At 41.2% G+C, this 24,442-nt stretch overlaps 1 long non-coding RNA gene across 3 annotated transcripts in view; it reads right to left on the reverse strand.

The window, feature by feature from the left end:
- Positions 1-257: 257 nt before the first annotated feature.
- Positions 258-24,442, reverse strand: part of LOC117050023 — a 253,172-nt gene continuing 228,987 nt past the window's right edge. For all 3 annotated transcript variants that reach the window (XR_004427045.1, XR_004427043.1, XR_004427044.1), the window contains 2 exons: positions 2,381-2,440; positions 258-452 (listed from right to left, as the gene is read on the reverse strand). This is a non-coding gene — a long non-coding RNA (uncharacterized LOC117050023). The remainder of the gene's footprint in view (positions 453-2,380; positions 2,441-24,442) is intronic.

Below are 24,442 nucleotides of genomic sequence, written 5' to 3' on the forward strand. Positions count from 1 at the left end.
AACAAAAATATTTTCTGCTTGCATCAGGATTCCAGGTTGGCCTTCAGCAAATGTGATACAGTGAATCGGTAAAAGCATCCTTTGGTGAGAAAGCTTATCCCTGTACAGCTTCACGCTGCATAGGAAAGAAGGTGAGAGTGTTATAAATAGGGTGCTTCTCATGCATAGTGATTTCTCTCCATGCTTCTGCAGATGTGCAAAATCAAGATTTAGAGGGCTCAGCTGATGCTTGGCAGGTTTTTTTTTTAAAAAAAACCATTGCCTTCCCCTTTTCTTCACTGCTCTTGATGTACTGACGCCTCTGCTTGTTCTGATGGCTGATTCAGATCACTTATTCCATCAGCCTCATACATGTGATGTTGATGTAGTTGCAGGGAGGCAGGGTTCTGTGATGCCAGCAAACAGGAGATGGAAACAACCAATGAAAGGTGTCTCTCAGGGAGTTCTGGCTGCTGGGGAGAGAATAAAAGAAAGCAAATTCTCGATTAGCTTCTACCTCTCTCTGAGCAGTTTGATAGACAAATTCAAAGCAGGCTTCTTTAAAAAAGAAAAGGGTTTTTGTTTTGTTTAAAAAAGAGAGAGATTCAAGCCATCTGAGGATTAGTCCACCTGCAAAGGAGTAGTGGGACTGGGCAATGAAGGACTGTAGTGTCCCTGATTTTTCAGCTTATATGCTTTAATTGTGTCTTGCATTCTTCCTGAACTATTGACAAAATGATTAAAGGGGAATCTTGTCTCCCCATCCCATCTCTCTGACTTGGAAGTATGAGAAGCAAGTAATACAAATTTTGTAGGCATCCTTTCCTCCTTCTCCCACATCCAGGCCACATGGGTTTGTTTTATTTGCCCTCATTGTTAATATATTTAAACTGCAGACTACGAGGGAGGTAAGGATGCTGACTGAGGAGAGTTGTGGGTCGATTTGCTAGCAGTGTATTTTAAGCACCAGTGAAAACAAGATACTTGCAAACACCACCAATTAACCTGTAACATTAAGCACATAATTTAAAAAAAATGCAGTGGAAGGTGTTTGTGTATGATAGGCTATCACTATTATCTCCTAGGAAAAATAGGGATAATAGCAAAATATTCCATGTGTACTTAAAATCCCAGTTTTACATAATCCTTAATTACAGGAGATTTGCATTGCTTGCCAAAACTGGTAACGATAATTATTTTTCAAAAAGCCTTTCCCTTCAGCTCATTTTTTTTTTACTATAACTTTGAATGTGGCATCTGTGTGAAAATATACACAACATGGAGTTGGTTTTATCATTAATTGATCAACAGAACAGTTTGGACTATGCAGAAGCATCAAACACATTGGCAAAAGCTGGTTGGTGAAGCATCTCATATTTGAAAGGCCTGTCTGAAGAATACGGTTTTTCAAAGACATTTGGAAAGAAGCATGGATGACTCATACGGAACCTCTCTTGCAAAGCAGTTCCACAGGGCAGGGTCTGCCACACTAAAGGGGAGAAATTTTGGTGTAGAACATCAATCTTACTTGCAGAAGGTCCCAGGTTCAACTCTTGACATCTCTAGGTAGGGCTGGGAATGTTCTGACACCTCTGCATCTGAAACCTTAAAGAGCTCCTACCAGTCAGCATAGACAATAATGAGCTAGATGTCCCAATGGTCTGACATGGTATATAAGGTATATATCTATGTAACTAAACTCTTGGTCCTTGGTAAAGGGCAGTTGGACCTCAGGGCAGCTGGACCTTTGGATTGGATATTTGGAGAGCTGTCCAGTTCCAGTCCAGTTTAAAGACAAAGAAGACTAAGACAGGAGAGCAAGAGATCAGAAAGCAGTCTGAGTATGCACACAGCTCATTTGGTCACAGTGAGATGTATTATATTTCTGATTAAATTATAATAAACATTTCTAAGTTTCCGTTTGTGTTTGCTTGTTTGTTTGTTTGTTTGTTTGATATCCTGCCTTTCTCCCAATGCAGGACCCCAGGCAGTTCACAACATGAATCAAAAGTATATGCAGCTAGAAAATACACCAATCAGTTATAAATATTAAAATAAACGCAGGCAGATAAGTTACAATATTTAAAAGAACATTGAATCAAACCAATTTAAAACCACTTAAAACCACAACAGGAGAAGAAAATAGGCAACAAGCATCAATAAAAGACCCTGGCTGCAACAGAAAGTTAGTGGTCAAAGATTTATCTTTGGCTGATGGTGAAAGGAAATCAGAGAGGGGACCAGGCTAGAAGGGACTTCCACAATCTGGGAGCAACCACTGAGAAGGCTCTCTCATCTTCTTACCAAATGTGCCTGTGAGGGTGGGTGCAGGGAAAAACAAGAGAAAGGCCTCACTGAAGATCACTAGGGCAGACTCGTAAAGTGGTATATGTTCACAAACCTTTAGTCTTCTTGTTTGGTGATTAATTTCCTGCTTTCGGGAGATGCAGAAGTGGTGACCCTAGGAATGCAAGAAGTAAGGACAAACATATATTAGAAATGTTGGAATTGTCATCCTGTTTCTCTCAGGTTAAAGACCACCTCATAAATTCTCCTCTCTACCCCCCCCTAACATGGATATTAATCTTCATATAGGGAAAAATGTGACAATGGGACCCTGAATGTTCATCATTGTCTGAAAATCTAAAGCTTTCTTAGGATCATAGGAAGCTGCCTCACACTGTGTCAGCCCACTGACACCTTAGCTAAATGTTGCCTACACTGGCCGGCAGCAGCTCAACAGGGTTTCAGACAGGGGACTCTCTCAGTCCTACCTGAAGATGCATATTTACAACTGTGACAGTAAAACACAGCTGCAGAATATTGCACTTGGTACAGTTTTCTCACTGTGACAATTGCACAAGAAAGGAAGACCCGGGAGCAAGGGGGTGCCATTGTTTTCTTTAACCCATGCGTAAGACGGGCAAACACTTGCTTTTGTCAAATGATTAAAGAAACAGTTTGCGACTTGCATGTTTGTCAACATAAACAAAATCAAATGATTGCTCAGCGGGAAGGAGCCCCAGGAAATCCAAAGATTTATTTTTTATTTTTTTACTAATTAGGAAAATAATACTGTCTGCTTAATGATTACTTTGCACTGGCTGCTATCAAGCAATGGCAGAATGGCACTTTCAATCTGGTGTCATGGAACATCGGACAAACTTTGACAAATCTTCTGGTATCATTTTTACAACAAGGAAGAGAAGTTTAGTGTAGAAGTTACCCCTCCCCACTCTCTCACTATATATAAGGGTCTGGTGACTTCTGGTTCAGTGTATCTGAAGAAGTGTGCATGCACACGAAAGCTCATAACAAGAACCAACTTACTTGGTCTCTAAGGTGCTACTGGAAGGATTTTTTTTAATTTTTAATTTTGTTTAGTCTAGAAGGTTAAAGCAAAGTTGACTTTTCTTTCCCATTTACACCTGGAAAGTTTTGTTTAAAAATTACTATGCTAAGAAGCATCACTCATGAATTTCCATTAGCTTCTTGTCCACTCTTAGGAATTTAAAATGATTTGCAAGAATGTATGCAGATCACCTTCCATACCCCCCTCCCCTTCTGGAGAATGTGATTACTCACTTTATTTTATTTTACTTATAAGATTTCTTACATGAGCCAAGAAACAAAAAGGTAGACCAGCAGGAGTTGGCTGTAACTCTAACTCTGACACTGATTGCTAGAGCTGTATCTTCTTGTCAGTTCATGTTTAAATATAACTTCTGTTTTAATTTTCTGTGGTGGAGTTGTGTCGTGCACTTAAGCCACAAATAAAGTCAAAACAAATATTATTTATGTAAGCAAAGCATGCCCAACAACTGTGGCATCATTCAGTAATTTGTTCCAGGCCAAGTCTAATCCACTTGCCTTATTTTCTGACTGAGCCAACCTTGTCACTAGGCAGAGTGAGATGACCACCTCAGGAGACAGATGCTAGGATGGGAATGTGGACTATGCCCCTTCCCCAGTAATCTAGTGTGGAAGTGAGGTGCTCAAGTTCTCTCTGGGTACCTAAACCTCTCTCAAGTTATCTAGGGGTAAAAAGAACCTTTGTCAAGATATTGTGAATCTAAGTATGACTGGTTTATGTGGGTTACATACTGTACAGTGGTACCTCGGGTTACAGACGCTTCAGGTTACATACTCCGCTAACCCAGAAATAACACTTCAGGTTAAGAACTTTGCTTCAGGATAAGAACAGAAATCGTGTTCTGGCGGCGCAGCGGCAGCGAGAGGTCCCATTAGCTAAAGTGGTGCTTCAGGTTAAGAACAGTTTCAGGTTAAGAATGGACCTCTGGAACGAATTAAGTACGTAACCAGAGGTACCACTGTATTTGTGCTTGGTTTTCCAGCTGCACAGCCAGGGAGAGGAATGTACTACAGAAGGTCATAACCAGAGCCTGAAAAATTATTGGTCATCCTCTCCCATCTTTGGAAGAGCTATACAGTTCCCGTTGCCTTAAAAAAGTAAATAATATTTTACAGGATCCATCTCATCCGGGATATAGTCTTTTTGCACGACTGCCTTCGGGCAAGAGATATAGAACAATTAGATCAAGAACAAATAGATTGAAGAATAGTTTCTACCCAAGAGCTATAACCATCTTAAATGCTGTAACCAGATAACATGACCTTCGAGAGTTGTGATGGGTGTGTACGTATGTGCATGTGTGGCTGACAATGTGTTTTTTTGTTTTTTTGTGTTTTGTTTTTATGGGATGGCATCCAATTTCATTGCACTTGTACAACGTTGTACTTGTACTTGTACAATGACAATAAAGAAATCCTATCTTATCTTAAAGAAGACTGAAAGGGTAAACAAATCAAGATCATTTAAAGTTATCCTCGCCTCTTTTCAGCAACCAGCTATACTTAACAATCATTGTAGCTAAAAGAGGGATTTTAAAAAGGCCGCTTAAGCATGAAAAGTGTGTGATTGATAAAGGCACAGATCACTATCACCTTTGAACAAGCACGTGAGCTTTGCCCAGTACATAATGGGATTTGCTAGTGCTTCATTCTATAGCAGTGATGTTGAAAGGGAGGGGGAAATTAAGAACCATTAAAAAGATATGGCATTTGGAATTTTCTAGTTGTCCTGCTTTCTGGTAGATACTGCTTTTTAAATAAACTGACTTACCGGTACATACTGATTTATGTTAAGTCTCAGAAACCTTAAAGTTATTGGGAGCAGGCAGGCAATCTCTTCAGATAATTCTCTTCTCTTGCTGTTCTCTAAACCTCCTATCAAATTTACTATCATATATAAATGGGACCCCTCCCCACAATAACTTTAGCATGGTAAGGGGAAGGACTTGTTTACTCAGTCTAATGATCTCTGGCAGGCAAGCAGCCTGATAAGCAGAGATGACTCTCTGTCAGTTTTATGTATGTTTATTTACAAGAAAAACACATCCAGAGCATGTCTTTCCGCCTGCTCACATGAACAGTAGTTGATCAGTCTGAATCGTCCTTCCTCCCAACAGGAAGGATGCCAAAATCCCGCCTTTCTTCTCCTTCCCTTTCATTGTTCTCTAAGCTTCTCCAGTCTCCTAGTACAGGGACTGAATGCCTGGCGTGCCTCATCAGAAGACACAGCCTCAGATTCTGGCTTATCTGCTGGCTGCCTGGCAATGCTCTGGCCACCTTCCAGCTCTCCCTCTCCTTGGGAGCTAACAGTGTCTTCCCTTTCTAGACTCTGACAGCCAGCTCTCATCTGCAGAGTCAGTCCCTTGCTCACTTAGCTCAATTTCTGAGGCTGACTCTTCCGCTGCACCCTGGGGGAGGGCCACGTTCCTGACACCCAGCACGGTAAGCAAAATCATGGTTTAGTGGGGCCACCTCAATGTGTGGGCTCTCATAGAAGAGCTTGCAGCTACTTAGTTCCTCTCCACTTCCTGGCTTCAGAACAAAACTTGGCTACAGCTCACAGTTAGGGAGCTTTTCAGATTCTCATTCCAGTGGTGCAGAGCAAGATGGAAAAGTCAACCACAATGTATCATTAAATTCCAACACAAATAAACAACAACACTAACGTTTGCCTATTCATTAGATTTAATTAGAAATAAATTAGGTCATGTTGTAGAAATTAAAATTCTGTAGAATTGTTTCAGAATAAACCTTTAAAACATAATAATAATAATGAATGAATTAACTTCCCCTAGTGTAGGATTCCTTTTTATATACTCAGTTTTTGAGGTTGTTTCCAGTTTGGCATTCTCAGGAATGTACCGGTATGTATCATTAGATGCTTATAGACATTTGCAGCAGCTGAGTTTATCAAGTAATTTGAAGTCCTGTTTCAACATTAAACTGTTATTAAAAAAAACAAAAACCCACACACAGTTATGTTGAACTATATATGGATGTACTTTCTCACAAAATGTACATTTCTAAACTATGTTCTATCAAAGTATGCATTTCTAAAAGTATTTTATCATAAAATAGATATATTTATATGCATTTTATATGCTTTTGAGCTGAGAATGGCACCACAAAATTCAGAGAAGTGAGAAATCAACAAAATGAGGGCATTTTTATTTACTCAGTGATATGGAAGGTGCAGATTAGGTCAATTCATACGGATTTGCAAAAAAATGAATTTGTCAAGCAACCCTACTTATATTTCATCATTACAGTAAATGTCTTTCCAAATACTCTGTGCTATAGCATCAAAATATTCATCAAAATGGTTGTTATTCTGCACTGCAGGAAGTTGGACTAGATGATCCTTTGTGTCAGTTACAACTCCACAATTCTATGATTCTATAATACTCCAAAAAACAGTTCAAATGTATTGCTTAAAACCATAGGTCATTGCAACGTTAAAAAACACAATAAAACAGATGGAATAGATATAATGCAACAAATGTGTTGAGAAATAAAGCAGAAATAATCATAGATCAATGAAAAGAATAATCAAAACCTGGGAGTTGAACCTTCAGATGGTAAAGTTGCCAACTCCAGCTAAGGCAGCTGTTTACCTCGATTTAAATCTCCATCAGACCATTTTCTGATTTCTCTATTGAACATAGCTAAACATACAAAACCAAAATTGAAATAATAGAGACAATCAGGCTTCTCCAGTAGTATATTTTACATTTGCCTTGTAAAATTTGGCTTGTGTGTTGGCTTTCAATATATTCTGGGAGCTGAGTTGCTAATGTAGGTCATCATAATTTGGCATAGAAGCCACTGTCATTGTGAAATGTTGCAATGAAAAACATGTAGACAGAGCCTTCAATGCATACAGATATCTTTTCTCCACCCATAGTAACTGATGGATGCTTCTGAAGTTTTTGTATATATACACATCATTCCGTAGAAATTGTATAAATAGTACTACTTGAAAATCTCTTCAAAAAGAGAAAAAACATTCTGCTTTAGCCTGGCTTAAACATGTTAGAATGTATTGACAAGGTCTCAGTATTTCATTCAGAGCATCTCATCATTGCTCCTGCAGGCATCTTGGGATGTTTACAGTTGTTTGGGTGAAAATTACGGAACAGATGCCATTTTCTAGAGGGTGAAAAGCACTTCTTTGATATTCTAGTTATACAAGAGTGTTTGTATTTAAATGCAAGCTAAACAAAATGAAAAGTGTTAGTGCAATAAATGTTTTAAATACAATAGAAGAAGTTGTGCAAGTGTAAGTCCAATTTTTTTAAGATGAGAATATACTCTTCAGAAAGGATTGCAGCTTTCATATTTTGGCGTTTTATCCAAGGCCACATCTGCACTACACCTTTAATGCTGCATAATGACACTATAAACAGTCATGGCTCCCCCCAAAGAAGCCGGGGAATTGCAGTTTGCTGAAGGTACTATGAGTTGTTAGGAGACACCTATTCCCCTCACAGAACTACAATTCCCAGAGTTCCCTGGGAAGAGGGATTGATTGTGAAGCCAGTCTGAGAAGTAAAGCAGTATGGTACTGCTTTAAATGGACTTTGGGCTCATCCATACTTCTGTTTGTGGCATAATTTCTAGGCACAGATCCATGATTTCCAGACACAGACCAGAGAGGGTTTTTAAAAACAAAAAAAAACAAAAACAAAAATCCTGCCACTTCCCCTGGGAAAACCTGCTGTTTACCACTGAATCAGAACAAACATTTGAGTTTTCAGCAGATTGACGTTTGTTCCAATTCAGCAGTAGAGAGCAGGTTTTCCCAGGGAATATGGCAGGCAGGGGAAAAACAACCTGCTCAGATCTGCATCTGGAAGTCACAGACCTAGAAATCACGTCACAAACAGAAGTGTGGATGAGCCTTTAGAGGGGGAAAGGATTAAAATGACACATAGTTGGTACATGACCACACCATCTATCCATCACACCTTCACTGCTCCAGATTTCATTGCACCACAATATGAGAATGTGGAGACCAGAAACGTTGCCTTCACAGCACCTTTGAATGTTCTGTAGAAATTAATGAATCTTCCACATTAAGTGTTCAGGATCAAGGTGATTGTATCAAGTGACATTATATGGAGCATTATAGCTTCCTCACGGAAAGTTGGGCTTGAGAAATAATGTGTGTAATGGAAATTGGTAACTGAATTTTAATAAACATTCATTCCCAGGAGGACTTGTGTGTACTGTAAATATACAACACTACTTATCAAAGCAACATTCCTTTTGAACTGAAGAAATGTTAATTAGTATTATTTTTGTTTCCCCATCATTTTCTCTTTTTAATCCAAATAATTCATTACGTTCAAAGCAAAGCTGAATGTGTATTGTCCTTGTTTTCTTTCTAAAAAGTCATTTTTCACATTGCCAAACTCCCTAGCTGTCAGTGTTTTCACATTGTACGAAACATATTTTCATTTTTTTTTAAAATGTGTTAGGGAGGCATAGCACACTGCATTAGAATTATAACATTTTTGTGAACTGACTGATATTCTCAGCAGCCCTAAGGCTGGATCCTTCTTTCAAATGAAAACTCTAGCCCCCTCACATGTGCAGCACAGACAGGACAGTGGGGGGTGCACCTCTGACCCCACATGTGAGGTCATGTGGTGGCTACATGCAGGCTTTCTCCATCTTCTGGGACCTCGATCATGCAACAGTCCAGAATGCCAGGAAAGCCTATGTGCATAGAGGTCTATATGTGTAGGCTTTCTCTGTGCATAAAATGGGGTCATCAAGGATGAGGTCAGAAGTACCATGCAACCTCAGGAAGGGGCCAGAGCTGTGTCCCTGCAGCCCTATTCTGTGTCTTGTTATGGGGTCTTCTATGAGGGCCACACTGAGTTAAGTACTGAATACTTTTGTAAAACATTTCCCTTGATGTGTTTGTCTTAATGCTTAAATGGCACTCTGAGAGACACTGTGGAACTTGTGTCTCATAGGGATAATGGTTGTTCATGCTGAAATCCCTAATATGTTTTTATTGATGTCCATCAGAGCAGTAACATACAAGGTCAGAACTCATTGACTCATAAATAGCCCTACATCTGCACACTGTATTTGTAATAATTTCTATAGCACTTTTTGGTGTATAAAAGTACCTTAATATTCTCTTGTCTCATTGATCTTTTCAGCAGCTCTGTGATGAATCAAGCTGCTGAGAAATGCTTTTCGCAAAACAACTCAATGACTTTCATTACTGAGCAGGTATTTAATGCTAGATCTCCAACATCTAAACTCACCACCAAACCAAAGCGATGTTTAATATGTTTTCTGGGGTTCTTACAACATCTCTACTCAGTCCATCTGTCAAACACTCACTTCAGTATTTCCACTGAAGGAAGAAGGTGCTTATTGCTCTGAATGCTGATACATTTACCTTATATTTGAGTTAAGTTATGGAAATCTAGGTTTTTAAAAATTGTTTATTGAATCCTATGCCTATAAGACACTGTGCCCCCAAAACTATTTTTTATTGCGGGGGGGGGGGGCGTTGTGTGAGACCATGGTAACCAAAATGGCCTTCATGCTTGCTGGATAAAAATGGGAAGATCACATCTGGGAAGATGGCATCCTGGATTTTGGGTTCAAAGTGTTAGAGGGTATGTTAAACTTTTATATTGTGTTTGGAGTGTGGTGACCAAATCCATTTGTGTTCTTCATGATCAGTGGATAAAAGTGGTTTGATAATAAAAACATCCTCTTCTCATTATCACCACCATAAGAGACACCTTAAAGTAATTATTCTGTTCGAAGCAAGGCAGCACAACCTTTTCCCTTTGATTCCCCATGGATGTGTGAAGTATCCTAGTGCCAATTGACCTGGCTTGGCCTTCGTCATCCTTTGGACAGAGCAGCTCTCCAGTTCACACAAATGAGGCCTCCTTTCCCAGTTTTGCCTTATACAGCGGGGCAAGCAGGCAACAACACCATTACCTGCCTTACTACTTCACAGCAAACAAAGAGGAGATAAAAACTTTAGAGCGCGATTGCTTTCAAAATGTTACTTCTCAGACAGACTCCCCTACCACTGTCAAATGTGAAAACAAGTTAAAAGCTTGTGTTAAATGGTTTGTGACTAATACACTGCCCCTTTAAATAACTGAGCTTAAAACCATTCGAATGAGCAATATTACCTGTCAGTTGGAACTACAGTTTTCAATTTCATTGCACCTGGAGTAAAACCCATTACTTTTTGCGAAATGCCATTTCATTTGTCCTCTCAGCATCACCACCAGCAAAGGCAGCAAGCAAAAACTATGAAGTTTGCATTTAATTAGCCCAGGCCTGTTCTGTGTATCCTCCCAGCGCATCTCCGGATGTAAAACATCTCAACCAAACTGGGAAGCGCAAGAGATAAGGAGCAATATGGCCTCTCCCCAACATTCTTCCTTCCCTCTTCATAGCTGTCCCTGCAGTCTGTGGAGGGGTTCAGGCCAGATTGGTTTGGCTCATGTCCTGTGGATTACTTCAGTGGCGAGCACTCTTTGGGGAAAGAATGGTGCCTGCCAATATCTGTAAACACTACCAGACAACTTCTGTTAAATCAGAAGTAGCTGCTGCCTCTGTGTGCCTGTGTCTCTCTGCCTTTGTCTCCTACGTGTTTTGGTTTGCAGCCATTAATAGCTTGGCCTCCACAAAGCGGTAGCAAAGGGGAGTGTGTCAGAGCAGCGGGCCAAGATTAAATTACCGCAACCTCGCGCTTTGCATTAAAGCCTCCACTAAGTGATGGAAGCTGGTAATCGTCCCAATTTTCGTTAAAGACAATGGCCCTCCATGCAACTGGCTACATTCAGTTAATTCATGCTGTCAGCTTTCCTTTATTGGCTGCGGGGAATGCAGTATTGATTCCTGAACTTAGCGGCAGCACAAAGAACCACTAGTGCATGGTCAAAATGCAGCAATAAAAAGAGCCTGGCAGCTTGAGGAAAAGCCGCCATTCCACTGCAGAAACAAGGTCAATTAAAGGACAGTGCAGCACAATATAAATAGCATTGCCATTCCTCTTCAGCCAGGATGATATCACGCTGGCAAGATGACAGTAAATAAAAGAGAAGCTAATGCAGAATAATATAAAGGAATCTGATGTAATTTAATTTCAAGTCTTCCACCATTTTGAAAATGCTAGCAATAGCAAAATACATTTCCCTCTTTAAATAAGAGTTAGTGATTTCTTCCTAAAGTAATCCTTCTGTAATAAAAACCGAGTGTAAATTAGCTCACGCGCATTAGTCACATGTCAAGTGGTAGATGTTCTGTTTGGAAAGGAAGAAGCTGCAGCCGTGATGCCTCATGACTGCTAGATGCTTGGTTTTTATTACCTGTTTTGAGTTCTTTTTCAGTATCAGATGATTTTAATAATGAAACAATAATAAGTAATTTTAGCTAATGGGGTTCACATGATGTAACATGGTGCTGTGGTCATTTGCATTAATATAAAATATATTGCGTATTGCCAGCTGACAATTACATTTTAAAATATATCATATGCTGGTAAAGAGGCTGTGTGTGTGTGTGTGTGTGTGTGTGTGTAAAAGTGTGTAAGTGTAAGCAAGTGTGTGTAAGTGTAAAATAGCTTGCTATTGGATCCTTTGCATCCAAGCAACTTCTGTCCTCCATCATTATGAAAAAGAACATACATCTCACCTTTCCTCTGTTCAGAACCGATAGGCGGGTGGGTATCCAATCTTAGCATCCAATGAAATGTGAGGATGTTTGAATGAGGGTGTTCATTATAGGAGAGACTGAACCAGTGCAAACAGGATCTAAACAGGAAGAGCAAACACTTTCTGGTACATTGTGGATTTTTGAGACAGTATTTACTGACATGTTTTGTGGACACCATAGCAGGTACTAGAGGGGAGTGGGCTGGCTGATATGAGGATGTAAGTTGGGATGGCAGTCCAGGAGGTGTATATTTTAATAACACCATGCAAGGCTATGTTTGCATCTAGCAAGCTGGACTTGAGAAAGAAAAAGGGAAAGAATGTTATTTTCTGAAAACTCAAGATTCAATATAGTGCTAAGGAGATAATGCTGTCAGCACAAGCATTTCTGCTTGCCTGACAAAATGATCTCCCTCTGCTCATGCTCTGTTCTAGGGGTTTTCCTAAGCCTCCGGAACAGATTTAGAGAGGGTACTGAGTGCATGTGGGGGGAAGAGAGGGGGGGGGGGAATCCTGTTCTGCTACCGGGAATCCTTGCATGGGCTTGTCCTAATCAAGGAAAGTAATAGTACCACTCTATTCTGCCTTGGTCAGACCATACCTGGAGTACTGTGTCCAGTTCTGGGTGCCATAACTTAAGAAGAATATTGACAAGTGTGCAGAGGATGATCAAGGGTTTACAAACCAAGCCTCATGAGCAATGATTGTGGGAGTTGGGTATGTCTAAAGGGCTGTCTCATGGAAGACAGAACAAGCTTATTTTCTGCTTTTCCAAAGGCTGGTGCCTGAACCAATGGATTCCAGTTACAAGAAAGGAAATCCCAACTAAATATTAGGAAGCACTTTCTGACAGTAAGAGCTGTTCGGTGATGGAATGGACTCCCTCAGAAGATGCCAGACCCTCCTTCCTTGGAGGTTAAAAAGGCCATATGTCAGGGATGCTTTCATTTAAATTCAGGGGGTTGGAGTAGACAATTTTCAGGATCTCTTCCAACTCTACATTTCTATGATTCTATTAATATGGTATGGCCCAGAATAAAGATAGGACCAAAATCTTGCTCCAGAACAGAAGGGAATCTTAAAGGATCAGTCCTCCTACACAGAAACCTTAAATTATTTGGATCCCAGCTGTAAAGCAATCTTTTGGGTTTCTCCCCCTCCACTGTTTACAGGTATTTTCAAGAACAGTACTAATTTATTTGGGGTTCTGAGTTGTTGTTTTTTAACATGATTTTTTTTTACCTTCCTAATTGCTGCTGTTCTTGAAGCCTTGCCTTCCATCAAGACAGTTGAAGCCACTTATGAGATGGTACTGGAGGGATGAATGACTAACATCACAATTAAAACCATTACTTCAGAAAAATGAATGAAATGACATCTTCAGATGTAATACCAGGGTCAAGAAAATATACAAGCTAAAATTACTAACCCAGATGGAAACAGCGAAAGCAAGGCATTTACTTGTTTCAGTCAGAGATTTCAAAAGCAATGGGATATGCCAGATTTCTCCTGTTCAAGTGAAGACCCCAGATGCTGTTTGATTCCTCCAAGGTACCCTTGAGATGAAACCAAAGGGTGAATATATGCTTAGATACTTCAGAGCAAGGAGGCTGGTCTGAAGGTGCATTCATTGTTCTCAATGCAAATGTGTCTATCTTTAAGTTTGTATGCTCACAAAAATGGGAGATTAGTGGCTTACTAGTAGAGATTTTGCATGTAAGAGGTTCCAGGTTTAAACCCAGCATCTCTGACACAGTTGAAGTTCAGCAAATGTGAAGCAGAAGACAGCTGTGCACCTTGCTGATTGAATTGCTGCAACTCAACTAGAAGCCATCAGAAAACAATAGTGCAAATGATATGATACAGGCATGTGCACAATCATGTAGTGTTTTTAATGTTTTTATCTTATTTAGTAGAGGCCAGGGGTGGAGAATCTGTAGCTTTCCAGGTGCTGTTAAACTATTATTCATTGATCGAGAAAAATATTTGTATACTACTGTATCATATATCACAATGGTATGCAACAATGTAAAAACATAAAGCAAAATAATAAAATAATAAAAAGTTAAAAGCAAGTTAAAACAAAAAAGAAATTAAAAGCAAACACCAAGAGACCATTTTGTGGGATGTACTCTTATTTATTTATCTATCTATCTATCTATCTATCCAGCCACCCATCCCTGCCTTGCCCAATGTATGGTCCTCATCACCATTTGGACTTCAACTGCCAAAATCCCTTGAGCATTGGCCATGCTGGCTCTGACTCAGCGATATGCTCTGAGTTCTTCTTATACATTACCTCCCTCTATCCCACTCTCCTCTCTCACTCCCTGCCCTATACTTCACCCACTTTGCCTTATTTGAAAACTGCAGTCAGCAAGGCAAAGGAAACTAGGACATGTTCCTCTTTACATACACATGTAGTGGAGCATAGGCAGGCAGCCAGGATTTTGGAGAGAATCTTCCTCAGAGTGTATAGCAATGGCAGCACCATCTGCTACATGTGAAAGTGTTGCCCTCCCTACCCAGCTCCCCACTTGCAGGTAGATCAATTTCTAATACTTGGTCAAAAAAGATGAAGGAATCTGCTGATTATGAGAATGGGGTGGTGTATTGATCTTGTGGCCACATCACCCTTGTGAAATATGTCGGATAAGTGGCACATTTATTTATTCACTTACTCTTTAGGTCATTTCCAAACTGCAGCACAGGGCAGCTTCACATAGTAAATCATTAAAATGATAAAATCATGGCATGACACTAAAAATACAGCAGGGCAGCAACAATAAATACCTAAGCAGATGGGATGCCCTCCTGATGTAAAACTAACCACAGATTAAATGCCTCGATAAACAAAAACATTTCCAACAGGTGTTTAAATATCAAATGCCACCTGGAAAGGAGTTCGAAAAGCAGGGTGACACTACCAAAAACACCCTGCCTTATGCAGGAATGGACTGATGTGTAAATTTCAGTTTCTCTCAATTTCTCATTTTCCCATATCTTAAATTCCATTCTCCATATTTTCCACAGCAATTTTCTAAATAAAGAGAAATCCGCAGGAAAATTCACTAGCTTCTTAATACACATTTTTTTGAATGCAGTTTTGGAAGCAATTTCTACTTCAGCTGATTGGAGATACTGAAAAGTCTCTTGTGCAGCGTGTCCCAAGAGCCAACTGCCATCTGATTGCCAGCACTTGTGAACAAGGTTTCCCAAGGAAGGACAATCAACTGATTTTTCAAGACTTTCAAGACTTGAGTAGTGCTGCATGAAGGGCTTCACCAGTGCCAACGGTCAGCTGATTGTGTGCACTAGGATGCACTGCGCCTAAGGCTGCCCAGCACCAACAATCAGCCAATTGCTGGTACTGGTGAAGCCCTCATTGTGAGATTAGGTGACTGAGAAATGGCCCCACTCATTTGTGAAACATGACTCGCAGGGGTGTGTGGAGATAAGGATCTGGGCCCCGGGCCAAATCCAATTCCCCACACCTACTATGTGGCAACAGTACACTGAAAGTATAGTGTTTCTCATTTAAGTAAGTACGTAATATTCTAAAGTTTGTTCTGGAAGTTACTTGTAAAAATGGGTTTACTGAGATTATATGTATGAGAAGTCAGGATTTGAGACTAAAATATGACTCATTGAATAGATTTAGACAGGTTGACTAGTTTCTCCCAAGGCATTCTTCTATTAATATCCCGTGATTCACTCTTTGAATACTGTCTGGAACTCACCGAATTTAAACAAGTATTTTGCCTTAATTTGAAAATTATCATCATAATCAACCACTGAGCTGATGTAAAGTGAACAATCGTACCACAGATCTTTAATGTAAAAAATGTTTTATCTGAGATTCAGTGGTTATACATAACTAAGTTATCTAAATGGTGCCAACTAAGACCCATAAAGTGTCTGTGATGTGACATTGCTATGGATTCCAGGTCTGCTACTGGGTGCAATCCATGAAATTAATGAGTCCTTTCACAGGGATTCTTCCACCCGCCCCTGTGGATTGTGCCAGTTTTGATGCCATACCTACAGAAAAGCTAAAAAGCTTTTGACAAGGAGCATTTATTGGACCACATACAGAAAGAGCATCCATTTCTTCACTTTGACTAAGTTCCTATTTTTTTGAGAATGCACAATGGGACTCAGAGGTAGATGAGAACACTACTCATGAGCTTTGCTGGCTCAGAGAGACCTGCACAATTGGTTAGAGTTCCTTGAAGGATATCATGGAATATCCTTGTGGCAGTACACTTTAAAATTGGAAACTGATTTCCAGGTCCATTCGGATGCTGCTGGCTCATTAGGATTTGGGGCTTTATTTAGGGGCTGCTGGTGTGCTGAGAATGGCCCGAGCACTGACAGGGTACTGCCATTCTTTTGACTTAACCTTTCTTGAGTTTTTCCCCATTGTAGTAGCGGTGCACATCTGGACCTGTGAGTTCCAGGAAAAGTGCGTCTGCTTCTGGTCTGACAACCAGGCGGTGGTGAGCGTGTTGGCCAGGCAGTCTTCTCGCTCTGAAAGTGTCTCCTCCTTGTTGCACACATTTGTGTTGCGATGCCTCCAAGTTTAACATTGTGTTTTTCTGCCCGTTTTATTCCTGGCACCAGTATGAAATTGCTGATGCTTTGTCTTGTTTTCAGATAGAGTGCTTCAGTACCTTAGCTCCAGCAGCCCGGCATCTTTCGGAATATTTCCCTCCGCACCTCTGGAGCCTTGGCAGCAAATTGTAATGCAGGGAGTAATTGCATCCATATCCACACCCACCATCCAGTCTTATAAAATGGCCTGGATGGACTTTTTGGCCTTCAGGGCCCAGTGCCCTGGAGTACAGGAGGCCCTTTGCCCAAATACACAGGAGGTGTTGCAATATTTAGCACACCTACACTGCTTGGGCTGGGCCGTGAAGTCTATTCGAATCCAATCATCAGCCATTTCCTTCTTTTGTAAGTCCCTTTATTCAAGGGACCCCTGCTCTAAATTTGTAGTGTGAAAAGCATTGGAAGGCTGGGCTAGGCTGCAACCATCGAAAGCCCCAGCCAGAAAACCAATTACTTTTGATATGCTTTGCATTATGCGCAGTAAATTGAGGCAAATTTGTTGGTCTACCTATGAGGCGAGACTCTTTTCGGCAGCATTTTCTATAACTTTCTTTGGTGCACTGCGTGTGGGCGCTTGAGGCACCACAGGGTGGAGTTTCCAGAGGTTTACTCCTGCAGGACATCCAATTGGCCAATTCTGAGCTGTTGCTCACCATACGCAATTCGAAAATGGATCAGTTGGGCAGAGGCACATTGATGAGGCTGACGGCCACTGTTGAACCTGGCCCTTGTCCAGTTAAGGATGTCCGGAAATATTTGTCCCTTCGCCCTCCTGGGGATGGCCCCCTCCTCATTCATGAGGATGACTCACCTCTGAAGAGGCACCAGTTTGCTGCAGTAATGCGTATGGCAGTAGCAGCATGCGGCTGGCAGGCCACTGAATTTGCACCTCACTCCTTCTGCATTGGGGCAACTACCACAGCTGTGCACTTGGGCCTGTTGGTAGACAGGATCAAGGACCTGGGCCATTGGAAATCTGAAGCTTACAAAGGGTACGTTCGGAAACGGCGCTGAGGTGCAGTCAGTAATTGTGTTTTGTTCATTCGTAGGTCCACCTCCCTTGCACATCTGGATAGTCGGGCACAGCATCGGGCCAGCAGGAGGGCGGCAGAGTCTGGAATTGGACACCAGCTCAGGCTTCCTGAGTATGTGCGGCTGTCCTGGATTTCCAGATAAGGAATGTGTTGGGGGGAGCTTCTCCCAATGATTCAGAGCAGGCTGTCTATTGTGAACATGCCTGCTGCAATGGTGCTCCAGCTGGGCAAGAACGACCTGCAGGAAGTTCCTGGCTTAAGCCTGCGGACCCGCATGCAGGAGGACTTGGAAGAGTTGGTGGCAACTATTCCTAGATTCAAAATATTTTGGTTGCAACTCTTGCAGAGGCGTGCATGGAGAGGGAGTTGTTGCCCAGCTGCCACCGAGAGGGGCAGGAAACGCGTCCAGAGTGTGGTGGCCAGAAAGGTTTTGTCCATGGGGGGAGCCCTCATATGCCACCCAGGCATCACCTATCGCAATGCATCCATTTACAGGCCTGATGGTGTTCACCTGTCTGTATTTGGGAATGATTTATGGGTGACCTCTGTGTCAGTGGGGTTGAGGGATTGGTTACAAGGGTGAGAGGTTGGCGGCGAGCGCTTGTGCTCTTGGTGGCGGATAGGCTCTGGTTCAGGTGATAGGCATGGCACGTGATGTGGCCACGCCTATGCAATGAAGGGTATTCCAGTAAAGGAATCCAGGGACTCACTGGTTTGTTGAACCCTGAAAGGGGTTCGGCCCGCGCCCGAGTCCAGGGGACATCAGGGCAGCTGATTGGTGCTCCCTCCATCAGCTGTCCCTGGTGTTCATCCTTTGGCTGTCCTATGAACGTGGCTCTGGGACAGCGCTGCCTGCAGGGGTGCAGGGAGACAGTCGAACCAGAACCTATGCAACCACTCACTTGATTGTAATCAATAAAGTTGTGGCCTAAATTTCTGCCAAAAACCAAACCAAACATCTGACTCCTGATGACTCCTGTGTGAATTTCTTAAGGGGAAAGGAAAAGGTCTAAATACGCAAATTAATTTTCACGGAGAGCTCGCAACAGCCATCAGATAGCAACGACCTTACTAATTCTCCTCTGGATCAATTTTAACTACATCAAGAACTTCCATGTCTACATGCTCACTTTTCCTTTTCTCCATATCAAAGTCTTCTTCATTCTGCCTTCTATCAGGCTGATAAGAATGATTAGTCAGATTTTCTCATAATGTGATAAATAAGCAGGGCTCCCAAAGAGATGAAGTGATAGGATTGATCTGTACAACAGAATAAGAAATTTCAAAACGAAGTTCACCTTCTCCATTAGATTTTGTAAATAGGATGTCCCCGTGCCAAAGATTTTCCAGGGCCACACTTCTGTATTTACATTTTTGTGTCATATCTACTGATTTGTTTTACTTCATGTCTTCTACTGCAATACTATTTCTGATTAATTATTTTACCGAATTTCAATATAAGAACATGCAAACATACCAGAACAAGTGTGATAATCTCTCATCAAAAAGCCCCTCCTGCCCCCTAACAATCCCTCGGTCGATATAAAATCTGTTTATTACCTCTATATGTGGTGTAGAGAGCCAGTGTGGTGTAGCGGTTAAGAGTGGCAGACTCGTTATCTGGGGAACCGGGTTCGCATCTCCACTCCTCCACATGCAGCTGCTGGGTGACCTTGGGTTAGTCACACTTCTCTGAAGTCTCTCAGCCCCACTCACCTCACAGAGTGTTTGTTGTGGGGGAGGAAGGGAAAGGAGAATGTTAGCCGCTTTGAGACTCCTTCGGGTAGTGAAAAGCGGGATATCAAATCCAAACTCTTCTTCTTCTCTTCTTCTTCTATATGTCAAACTGCAACTATCTCTTCTCCATCCAGTAAGATTGTAGTGACAGCAGCCTTAATTCTTGTAGTTTGGGTAAGCATTTTTAATTTTATTTTGTTTTTACTATTTTTCACTGTCTCTTCAGGTTTTTAGTCCCTAAGGGTGGGGGAATGTGGAATTGATGAGAGCATATTTTAAATCTCTAGCCTGGGATCCTGGCTCATCTGTGTTGGATTTTATTTTGTTTTTATAAATCTATGCTTAAACCATGGGTGGGGCATCTGTGGCATGTGAGTAATCTTGGAGGTCCAATCTGGACCATGAGGCCATTTCCCTCAATCCATACCAACCTCTCAGTCAGCTTGTGTCACTTGTGGCACCAGCCAATGGATGGAAGAATGGGGTTCAGTTCTGCCTCACCTACAAGGGTCTGTTCTCAGCAGTGAACAGGTACTCACAGCCAAAGCAAAAGGACTTAACCTACCTGTTTGTCAGCTGACAAGTGGGAGGTTAAGTACTGCTCACTTTGGCTGTGTGTGCCTCTTCCCTAGTGGGAACAGGTGCACAAAACCAAAGGAAGCAGCCTATTTATTTATTTATTTATTTGCAAGCATTGTCTGCAAGTGGGAAAAGTCTTGCTCGCGGCCAAAGCTTGCAAAAGGCAAACTTCTTTCTCCACTTTGACATGATGGAGAGAGAAGAAAGAAGCATTTTGCAGTCCTGTGCTCAGGGCTTTCCGAAGTGCTGAGCACAGGACTGATAGTGCCCTTTGCACTGTGGTTAGAGACTGCCTTGTTATGGAGTAGTATTTAAATGTATGTAATAAAACAAAAGGAGACTTGAGAGTCCCATGGACTGCAAAAAGATCAAACCTATCCATTCTGAAGGAAATCAGCCCTGAGTGCTCACTTGAAGGACTGATCCTGAAGCTGAGGCTCCAGTACTTTGGCCACCTCATGAGAAGAGAAGACTCCCTGGAAAAGACCCTGATGCTGGGAAAGATTGAGGGCACAAGGAGAAGGGGACGACAGAAGAAGAGATGGTTGGACGGTGTTCTCAAGGCTACCAACAAGAGTCTGACCAAACTGTGGGAGGCAGTGGAAGACAGGCATGCCTGGTGTGCTCTGGTCCATGGGGTCATGAAGAGTCGGACATGACTGAACGACTGAACAACAAATAAAACAAATAAATGGATCAAATTGCAATTCTTTGCCCAATTTCCTCCACATAGCTTTTGCAGAATTAGCAGTAAGCAAACCATCATCTCTCTGTTTTTGTTGCATATAGTAATGATGGTATTTTTCACTTGCTTAAAAGAGGTGTTGGGCTGCTGCCTAATAGTCTGTAAAATTAAGAGGACTGCATGGTAAATGGAAAGGTTAGGAAAGTGGAAAGCTCCCTGTTCAGCTGGCAACAGTAGTTTTGAAAATGAGCTAAGTTGTCATTTCCTATCAAATAGAAAATTGCAGAATATAACACTTGTTTTACAAAAAAATAAATAAATAAAATGGGCAAATGTCCATTCACATGGAGGCCTCTAATTGAATAAATCACATGAGTTGAAATTTTTATTTCCATTAAGTTAACTTAACCCCAAAGAGAAACACCTAATGCCTACCAACACTTCAGATCTAATGTCCTCTTTGGTGATGGCATGTTCATGTTAACCTTTACAATTTTATCTTCCACCCATGTAAAAGCTCACAACTTGCATAAAAGAACATCAAACTGAGTTTCCAAACCAAGTAATACCCCAATTGATCAAGTAGCTACTGCCATACTTAAACTGTGCATCTAGAAGCAATGAATGGATGTTCAGGTTATATTTATGAAATGCCAATTCTGCATAATTAGATAAAACAAATACCTATAGACCTATTCATTAAACTGTGAATGTAAGTAAATAAAATGTTATTTATTCATTAATTCCAAGAAACAGCCAGAAATAGCTACCAGTTATTATGCTTTTGATGATTCTAATCTCATGTACATTGCAAATGGATAGTAAGAATAATGACAGCGGTAGAGACATTGGAATATAGGTTGGATTCTTTGTTGTGTATATCTATCTTGATGGAAGCAACAAACTGTACTCAACCCATTATCATAGCTGTCAACTTTTCCTTTTTTTGCGGGAAATTCCCTTATCCCAGCGCCATTTCCCATTGCAAAAAAAGGGAAAGTTGACAGCTATGGCCATTTCCCAATCCAAAAAAGGAAGGTTGACAGCTCTGCCAATTATTATTATTATTATTATTATTATTATTATTATTACTACTACTACTACTAATACTACAGTGGAAGTGTTAATTATTTAATAGCAGTAACATACCCCTCAATAGTCCTGATTTGACTGGGACATCCCAGAATTACAGTAGCCACCCTGACTTCTGATTGGATGCCCCATTATTTTTGGTGCTGAGCTCTCATGTGAGTCAGCTGGTTCCTGTGAGAGGAAGTGAGAGGGGGATAGCTTAAGGCTTGTTTTCAACTAGATTTTTGTCTTAGCAGGTGTCTGTCCCCAGCTGGAGCAGTCTCACATTGTCATTTGCAGCTACAGTCATAGAAAAGCACATTCGTGTTTTGGCAGCCAGGTAGGCCCCAGACAGTGGGCTACAGTACAGGGACTGGGTAGCAGGATCATGAACCACGACATGCTGCTGCCCATGTTGTTATTTGTTCACCTGGCCAGCAATGACACTGACTTGCTCAAGGGAAGGTTTTCAGTCTCCTGGCTACCTGGAGTTTTCAGCTGATTATCTAGGTTGGTCTGCTGATAGGTTGGTGCAGTTGCACATTGTTTGGTTTGTAAAGGGGACCCGAGGGGGATTAATGGGATACGTAAAAGGTTAGTAGAGAGATGAGGCTGGCTGTGCATGGACTGGCGAGAGAGTAGTGGATCCTGTGATGACTTCTCTCTGTGGAATGGGAAGGAAGGAGATTCTCACTCATTGCCTCTCCCTGCCTTCTGTCAGTAGATGAACACCATTTTATACAATGCAAATAATGTAAGTGGCTAGAAAGAATGGCAGTGCTGTGCCAAAACTTTTCCAGCACTCTCTTGTTTTTGATGTGCAAGTTGGCAGATCCAAAGAGACGCTTCCTCCCTTTCCTGCTATGAACACATTCCGAAACATTTCCAAGTATAGTCATGCAGCTAGAGAAGATGCTTTAAAATAGGTATAATGTCCAGGAGCAGCATGTCACATTAATATGAGATGCGTATTAGCTACACCATTTGGCCACTATGGCAAAATTGTTTGCTTCATTCAGGAACTGCAGGCTACAAGAACAATGGCGCACGTCAGTGGACCTAAACAAAGTGATGTCCTTTAATTAGCACCATATTGCAATTAATGAATGAATTAATTAATTAAAAAGTATACCCCACCTGATATATTTTTTTTAAAAAAAAACCTCAAAGCAGTTTACAAGGAGAATAAAACAATTACTGGTTAAAAATACCCCCACCCATTTAAACTATTTAAAACATTAAAAAAATTAAGATCGTTAATAAGCTAAAACAGAATAAATAGACCTCACTATTCTAAATATCTCTTTTCAGTTCATTGCATGAAATGCTTCAGTGCTTCTCTAATTTAAATGGCTATAAAATATTATGTATACAGTAGGCCTGCTATATTTATCCTTTTGTGATTTGAATGTCCTGATTATCCACATTCAGTGTTTCCCCTACGTAGCCACATTTAAATGAAACCTTTTATAGAGGTCACCTTTTTTAGTCTAAATTTTCTATTTTGAAATAATAACTCCTTTCTTCCCCCCACTTCCACACAAGATTGTAGGATCTCTCTCTCTCTCTCTCTCTCTCTCTCTCTCTCTCTCTCTCTCTCTCTCTCCCTCCCTCCCACCACTTCCCCATATACAGTATATCATATTTTCTGCCGGTGCAATATTGCAAGAGGAGATCTAAATATAAGCTGCTGCAACATATTCACCACACCCATGTGCTTAAGTGAGCTTGCTGAAGAAAGCTCTTCTTTTGGTGATCCCTTTTAGGAATGTTTCAGAGCATAAACATACACTGCATTAACAAAACAATATTAGTTAGAGCTCAAACTAGTTTATTGTATTCTGCCATGCAAAAATAATAAGGGCCATCAATGTCTACAAGCAGTGATGAAGAGAACATACTCCACTGTTATTTGTCTGTAATTGGGGCCAAGCATCACAATGCTTGTGTAATTGGGACTGCGCTCGTAACACTTCAAGGCCTCCACCTGATTCCTCCTTGAACCCATTCTTCTTCTCCTGATATGGCTCAGCTCAGCAGTGCCAACTCCCTCTTGTTACGCAGTTGAAAAACTGCGCCCATTAAAAACAGGATATGGCGTGATTTTTTTGTTTTGTTTTGCAGTACTGCATGGGAAATCAGTTGCTGTTCATAACAGCTCTGTGGTTGGTTGATTTAAAGCAGGAGGGTGACTCTGAATTGACAAGCAGACAGTTCGCGAGAGAGGATATTGTATCTTTAAGGCTCTCTGACTGACTGTGTTTAACCGTGCTACTCAGCAGGCAGTAATTAGGTGGTAGCTTTGCAGAGATGGGTGGTTTTTCTCCCCCTTCCCCATATCCGCCAATAGACACATGGATTTCCTTCAATAAAGCACAAAAATGTTCTGGATTTGAACAAATGGATTCCCCCCCTCCGCTTTTTCCTCCTTAAAAAAAAAGGCAGTGTGGGAGCCAACAGAAAGCAGATCCCCAGAGGCTCCTAAAGTTATCTTCCCATGCAGATAATCTCTAGGGAGCAATGGCTGCTGGAGGAATAAAGCGACGAGAGCCATTAGAGAAGCACATGACACTATAGCTGAAGGTCAGAGTGGTCCTGGAATAAATAAGAGGCAGCTGATACAAAGTGACATGGCTGCCACATCTTCTGGCCCAGTTCACAAT

The sequence above is a fragment of the Lacerta agilis genome, chromosome 7, assembly GCF_009819535.1.
Source record: "Lacerta agilis isolate rLacAgi1 chromosome 7, rLacAgi1.pri, whole genome shotgun sequence".
NCBI classification, from domain to species: Eukaryota; Metazoa; Chordata; class Lepidosauria; order Squamata; family Lacertidae; genus Lacerta; species Lacerta agilis.